This window comes from Mustela erminea, chromosome 1, assembly GCF_009829155.1.
Source record: "Mustela erminea isolate mMusErm1 chromosome 1, mMusErm1.Pri, whole genome shotgun sequence".
In the NCBI taxonomy this organism is placed as follows: domain Eukaryota; kingdom Metazoa; phylum Chordata; class Mammalia; order Carnivora; family Mustelidae; genus Mustela; species Mustela erminea.
Window position 1 is genome coordinate 156,146,968 of NC_045614.1, and position 7,960 is coordinate 156,154,927.

At 38.1% G+C, this 7,960-nt stretch overlaps 1 pseudogene; it reads right to left on the bottom strand.

Moving 5' to 3' along the window:
- Positions 1-4,232: 4,232 nt before the first annotated feature.
- LOC116580995 lies at positions 4,233-4,394 on the bottom strand (annotated as a pseudogene).
- Positions 4,395-7,960: the final 3,566 nt, after the last annotated feature.

A 7,960-nucleotide genomic window follows, 5' to 3' on the forward strand; every position in this document is an offset into this window, starting at 1 on the left:
GATTTGGCTTTTGAACCATGTTCTTATTGTTATATTTCAGAAATACTAATTCAACATAGGATTGAAAAAATACCCTTAAATTGACTAAAATATAAGAAAATACCTAATTGCCTATCGAACTGATGATTACAAACACAGAGAAGAAGAAAAGAATTAATCTAAGTAACTATTATAGAAAATACTTTGACTTTATTTCTGGAGCGATCTATCCTAGGAACAAAAGGAAATTTAAACCTTTAATTAATGTATTTGTGAGTGTAGGGGTTTTGTATAGTACATCTGAAACATTCTCGTACGTTGTATGACTGAACAAATGAGATTTATGAAGCCACATTTGTTTCCCACTGTGGAAGAAGGAAGTTACAAGTGTAGAATGGGGGGAAAGAAAGAAGACTACAGGATTGTACTTATATTTATTTATTTATCTTCCAGTATAATTAACATAAAATGCATATTAGTTTCAGGTGTAGAATGTAATTATACAACAATTCTGTACATTATTCAGTGCTCATCAAGATAAGTGTACCCTATTTCCTTAAGTTTTTATTTGAATTCCAGGTAGTTAACATACTGTGTAATATTAGTTTCAGGTATACAATTTAGTAACTCAGCACTTACATACAACACCTGGTGCTCATCACAAGTGCAGTCCTTAATCCCGATCACGCCTAACCCATCTCCCCACTTTCCTTCTAGTAACTATCACTTTGTTCTCTATAGTTAAAAGTCTGTGTCTTGGTATTTGAATTGGAGTTATTGATATGAGCTAATGATTTCCAAAATACATATTTCCTTGCTCTGATCACTGATAAAGCTAGTAGCAATAGTACATCAATAGCACTGATAGTACTTAGCACCTAAATCTTGATTTTACAAATATCATTCTCTAAAAGGAGCCAGAGCTCCTTGGGTTATGGCCGCTGTGGATCTGTGGCAGGGAAACAAAGTGAGTCTGGGACCTTTTATTATGTCAGAAAATAGGAAGTTCTCAAAAATTGATAGGAATATAACAAGAGTACAGAAAAATATGTTTAGAAAGACTGCCATCAGTCACATTTTGGGATAATTTGAGCCTCAAAAAGAAATAATTATAGAAATGGTTTATAACACATTGAATTTGAAATAAATCCATAGTAATACTAATTTTCAAAGGGTCGAGGAGGAAGGGAATGAAGGGAAATCCCTTTTTTTACAGAAAAGCACCAATAATAAATATAGGAAGATTGATAAAATTATAAAATCATTATCTTGCAGTCAACATTTTAGCAATTAATTCAGGAATAAATCAGCAACAAATGCTAAAACAATTGGATTAAAGATCACTGGGGAACAGGATAATCACACAGTCTCAACATCCGACCTCCACAGATTAATTATTGATTAGAAAGGGAAAAGATAACACTGTAGTATAGAAGTTTGGTGAACACTACCTTTACCAAATGACCAAATTTAATACCACCAGTAGCAGGACAAACCAATATCATACTTCTCCTGATAGGATGTACTGAGAATGATACAAGAATCATCTACATAGTATTCTTGTTAAAAGGTTTAACCTGAATCTAATCTTATTTTTTTTAATTTATTTTTTATTTATTTTTGGCACAAGAGTATTCATTATTTTTTCACCACACCCAATGCTCCATGCAATCCGTGCCCTCTATAATACCCACCACCTGGAACCCCGACCTCCCACCCCCCCCCCCCCGCCCCTTCAAAACCCTCAGATTGTCAAGCAGAGAGAGTCAATTATCATATGGTTTCACTTATTTGTGGAGCATAACAAATAGCATGGAGAACATGGGGAGATAGAGAGGAGAAGGGATTTGGGGGAAATTGGAAGGGGAGGTGAACCATGAGAGATTATGGACTCTGAAAAACAACCTGAATCTAATCTTAAAAAAACAATCAAATCCATTGAGAGTCACTCTGAAAACAAAGTCTCACATTTCTCAAAAAATATCAGTGTCCATGAAAGAAAAAACAAAACAAAACAGTGAACTATTCTTGATTACAGTAGACTAGGGAGTGATAGCAATTAATTTTGTTGATTGAGTCATGGAGAGGGGAAAAAGACATATGGAACATACTGGGATTATATGAGAAATTAGAGAATGTAGGACATATGATAACAATGCCAACAAATCAATATTAAATTCCTTTAATTTAAACATTGTATTATGGTTATGTAAGAAGACATCTTAAGTCTTTGGAGCTAAATGCTTTCTTATTTAGAGGTGGTAAAATGTTAAAATGTGAATGTAAGTGACAGAAAGAAGGGTATTTTTTTGTTCCCTTTTAGTAACTTTTATAAAATAGAAATTTGGAGGAAAAGTACACTCCAAAGGCAAACAAATTCCTAGATTGAACAGATTTTGTTTGTTTTGAAAGTCAGGCAATATATTAATCTGCTTTCGATACTTAGAAAAGCAGGGGTGCCTGCTGGGTTAAAGCCTCTGCCTTCAGCTCAGGTCATGATCCCAGGGTCCTGGGATCAAGTCCCGCATCAGGCTCTCTGTTCAGCGGGGAGTCTGCTCCCCCCCTCTCTCTGCCTGCCTCTCTGCCTTCTTGTGATCTCTCTCTGTCAAATAAATGAATAAAATCTTTTAAAAAAAGAAATTTAGAAAAACAAATTGTTTTTCTATAATATCAGCATATTATTCAATATTACTGAGAATCGGGATAAAGATAAAAAGTAGATGAGATGTTGACAATTCTAAAGGATGCCCTAATGCTTTGAAATAACATTCTCTAGGTACAAATTGGATATTCAGAATATAGTTTCGAGGTGAGCCTTCCCTATTTTCAGAAGTAAATCCTCTTCTTTAGTGAAGAGAGACACTGATATGTCAAGAATCAAGTGAGATCATCAAGATTATAATTGCTTCTACAGTGCTCAGCAGTGGTAGACTCGGTGGGAGGAACGAAGTGATTCAAATAGCCTCCCTCTTGTTTGTGTTCTTTTTCTTTCCATTTCAGAGAAGCCCTCAGTTCCGGAGAGCTACGTAAAATATTAGGGCAGGAGCATTAAGCAAAGACCTTTAGAGAAAGTAGTAAGGTGAGTGTGGTAGACATTGTAGGTTGGTCCAGTCAGCATCCTGTTAGGTCTGGCTGTGTGACAGACTTCTGTCTAATGAGATGCAAGTGGACATCTGCTAGTTGTGCTTTTTCCTTCTTTATTTTTCTTGGCTGGATACGATATGATGGCAAGAGCCTCTGAACCACCTTGCAACTATGATGGAAAGGCTGAGAGAAGTCATCCCTGATTGCTGAGTTACTAAATTTATCCTGCAGTCGACTTCTGGACTTCTTACATAACAAAAATAAAATTATTTGTTTAGGCCACTATATTTGGTTTATGATATAATCCATTTCACTGGGATAAGATCAGGAATTTGTGGCAAATACATAACATAGAATACGAAGAATTTAATTGAACTTTAATGTCCCTGTATCCCCTCCCTCAGAAACCTGTGTGACCAAATATTCTATACAGCCAGTAGAGATAAATCATACCTTTTTCAGGTGTAAAATAAAAATTGCCCAAGATAGAATTAATTGAGCTGTATCAAGTTAAATGGCAGGAAGAAAGTAAAGACCTAGAGGAGGGAGAAAGGAAATCGTGTGGAATTTAAGTTGGGCCAGAATTTCCCCTCTCATTTGTCTGGAATCATTAAATGTCAGGAGGTGTGGGACAAGGCAGAATGATAGCAAGAAAGTGGCCACTATGAGTAAGGCTGAGAAGAGGGAACATAGCAAAGGCAGGTGCTCGTTCAGAAGGGGAGCTGTCAAAAACAATTATCCCCAAATGACGCTGGTTTTAGTTGAGAATTTGAGGGAAATGAACTTTCTTCAAACCAGTTAATAAAATATTTAAAAGTTATTATATGATAACTTGAAAAAAATAATAAATTCTGATGAGGACAGTTGATCCTGAGACCTAGCCAATATTAAAGTTCTTGCCAAAGCAGCCCTGGCATTTGGCTTCATCACAAAGGCAATCCCGTAGATGCAGAAGCATCTGCTCTCCTACTTACTGCTTATGTTAAAATGAAAGCTATTCAATAAAATATTTATAAGTATTGCTTCCATGGGTGGCTGGATGGAAATAAAATGGCGAGAAACCAAATTTCTGATAAATATATGAATAGCCACTCAGTTGACCACTTTCTGACATGAACATCATTCATAATTCCTGGTTCTTTTTCAATACAGGCTTTTTTGTCCTAAAGTTGAAATAAAATTGTTCTAGATCTCTTAAGTGTCCAAAACAAATGAATTTTGTGAATATAGACAATAGCAATCCATTGTGTTTTTTTCCTCTTTAAAAATTCGATTAAACAGGTAAGAATAGATACCACACTTGATCTTAGCCAAAAGGCCAAGTAATTGAATCTTTCGTTAATTAATCAATTAAATATGTATTTTGTGCCGGTATTGTCATAGACTCTGTGGTTAAATAAACAAATGACCCTCCTAAAGTTTACCTGTAGGTAAAAAAGGGATAAAAAGGGGATTAAAAAAGAAAAAAAAATGCTTCTTTGTCACAGGCAAGGAGTCAGCCTAGTAAGATCTTGCCTGGAATCCAGTCTCAGCAGAGACAATTTTTTTTTTTTTTTTTTAAGTAACCAAAAGCAGGGGCACCTGGGTTGCTCTGTCCGTTAAAGGTCTATCTTTGGCTGGGGTCATGATCCTGGGGTCCTGGGATCTGGCCCTGCATCTGCACTGAGCTTCCAGTTCAGTGGAGAGTCTGTTTACCCTCTCCCTTTGCTCCTCTTCCCTCCTTGTGCAATGCTCTCTCTTGTTTTCTCATATAAATAAATAAAATTTTAAAAAAATAAAAAGTAACCAAAAACAATTTGTTTGCTTAATGCAGTCTCTTTTAAAAATATCAATAGACAGATTTCAATTTTAACATCACAAAATTTCTAAACTTTACTTTTTTCGGTTCTCTATGTCAAAACCTTTTGGGAGTATTTTCTTTTACTCTTTAACTCTTAAAAAAGAAGCCGTCTCTTCCCCCCTATATATACAGATTCTAAATACCTTTTCCCTCCCTCACTGCCTCAGTTATTTGTGGAATGGCTAGTCTTATGCACTCTGGCTTCCTCATTTCTTGGGTGGTGAATCAAATAGTAGGGTATTTTTTTAAGATTATTTATTTATTTGTCAGAGAGAGAGAGAGAGAGCGTGCACATAAGGAGGTGGCTCAGTCGCTTAAATGTCTGTTTTTGGCTCAGGTCATGATCTCAGGGTCCTGGGATCGAGCCCCGCATCAGTCTCCCTGCCCAGAGGGGAGTTTGCTTCTCCCTCTGCCCCTCCCACTCTCTCTCTGTCTCTCTCTGTCAATAAAAAACATAAAATCTTTAAAAAAGAAAAAAGAAGGGGCACCTGGGTGGCTCAGTGGGTTAAGCCGCTGCCTTCAGCTTCGGTCATGATCTCGGAGTCCTTGGATCGAATCCCACATCGAGCTCTCTACTTGGCGGGGAGCCTGCTTCCCTCTCTCTCTGCCTGCCTCTCTGCCTACTTGTGATCTCTGTCTGTCAAATAAATAAATGAAATCTTTAAAAAAAAAAAAAAAAGAAAGAAAAGAAAAAGAAGGTGGCTGAAGGTGGCAGGCAGAAAGAGAAGCAGACTCCCCACTGAGCAAGGAGACCAATAGGGTGCTTGATCCCAGGACCCCAGGAGCTGAAGGCAGATGCTTAACCAACTGAGCCACACAGGGGTCCCCAAATAGAGAGGTATTACACATATTTTTTTCAGCATATTGTAAGCCTCTGCAAAGAGAGACAAGATATGTATTTATAATACCTTTTACTCTTTACAAACCGATTTCTTTCATTTCCTTTCTTCTTTGCGTGGCATTCATGGAGGATAGTTCTAGGAATCTTTCCAAATTCAGCTTTATATTACCCACCCAAGTTCCATCTAGAAAGTCTATGAACTTAGAGAATTTAAATGTCTCATGGGAGCAGTGGAAGGAGGGTTGGAGGGGCGGAGGTGGCAGATGAAGACAGGTTGCCTTGCCCTCACTTTGAGCATGGCCTCAGGAAAGAATGACAGTTAAAACAAACAAAAACCTAGAATTTGGCAACAGAAGTTTAATTGAGAGCAGTTTGAATTTTGACTCTAAGTTTTATCCAAAAATTTTACAAAGGACGTTCCAATTACAATGCTTCCCAAACTTCTAGAAAGGCTCTTTTCCCGTGGCTCGCTAATTACTTCACTTTTTTGGCAACTGTCCACTCCCTGTAGCTTCCAAGGGTCATCTCCTCATCTCTCAACTTGGCACATCTCTTCTTCTACGCAGTCTCCATAAACTCCCTCAGGCGTTCTGCATCCTCCTGCACTTTGGGGTTTATTATATAGATAATGTTAGTCATTTTGCTAGTACTTTCCCTCACTTTACTCATTACTTGCATCCTTTCCAATAAAAGAAGGCCTGGGCTGGCTTAAAGAGGATGCGTGGAGGAGGATAGATAGCTCACACTTACAACTTCCCAACATTTCTTTCTTCCGAGTCACAGCTGAGAAAATGAGCTAAGGGTGAGAGGAGAAGTAGCAGTTCTGAATACCTACAGTGTATTAAGCAACACATTAGAGGATGTTTATAAATCACGTTACATAGTGGAAAATTGGCCTTTAGAAATGTTAACTGCATTAATCTCCATATTTATGGGCCAAAAATTTTGAGGGGGCTTTGGATTTATTTTAAGGAGTCCTCGTATCAATGTTCACACCAAACACAAAGTCAAGCAATCACTACTTGGAAGAAAGGTGTTTAAACGTTTATTTATTATTTATTTATCTGTTTATTTAGAGAGGGAGAGAGAGTGGCAGGGAAGGGGCAGAGGCAAAAGGAGAGAGAGAATCTTAAGCAGTGTCCACGCCCAGCAAGGAGCCTGAGGTGGAGCTCCATCTCACAACCGTGAGATCATGACCTGAGCCGAAATCAAGAGCCAGACCCTTAACCAAATGAACCACCAAGGCGTCCTATTTTTATTTTTCTCATCAAGGCACTTTTGATGGAGGACTATATGAGCCTCCTAAGCATTAGATTTTGGTAATGATAAGCAGAGTAGTAAATTGAGATTCTATTTTCAGTGTGCCTTCATAAACCCCACCCTTTTCTCTCCTGCTCTTTAAAGTATATAAAGATGTGAAGGAGATGCAAATACAGGAAGGTTGTTTAAATCCCTTCATATATACATAAAGTAAATTAAGCATTAAATGTCGCACTCTTGGTGATGAATTACTTTCATCCCAATTCAAAACAAATTTACTGGTTCAGAGTATGGGAGTAGCAAACGGCCAGTGCAAATACTTCTAAAACAAAACATCAGTAGAAACAGCATACTTTATGAGGCCATTTCACAAATACTTGTGAACTAAGAAGCACCAAGCAACTAATAAGCACCGAGAGATTTTGTCAGTGGACCAGCAGAGAAGGTGTCTGCCCTTGTGGAGCGGGAGGATTTAGGTATATCATATAACATCAGGTAGTAAAAAGTTGGAGAGAAAATGCAAAGTAAAAGAAGAGTGAGGAGGAGATGGTTGGAGGACATTATCCGTAGGATGTGACTACTGGTGGATCCAAGAGCTGGACCTGGGTAAGCCGTGGCTCCTAATCTCCTCTCCTGTCTTCGGGATGTACATTTTGCCCACCATTCCCACAGTGGGAGCCAGTTTGAAAGATGCAGCCTTGAGAAGGCAATGTATTGTTAGGACCATCTGGATAGTGTATGTGACAAAACCCAGTTAAGGCCTCTACATCAACTTTTAAGATTCTGGCAGCTGGGCAAAGAGATCTACTCACCCTGTGGCCTCTCACAGACAGGTCTCATGTGTAAATTCCCTTGTTTGTTAAACCTGTCACTTACCAATCTGAAATGGCCTGCCTCTTTCTTGTGTCTCTTCTAACCCTCTATGTATGGGGCAGCTGAAAAACCACTAAGGCTAT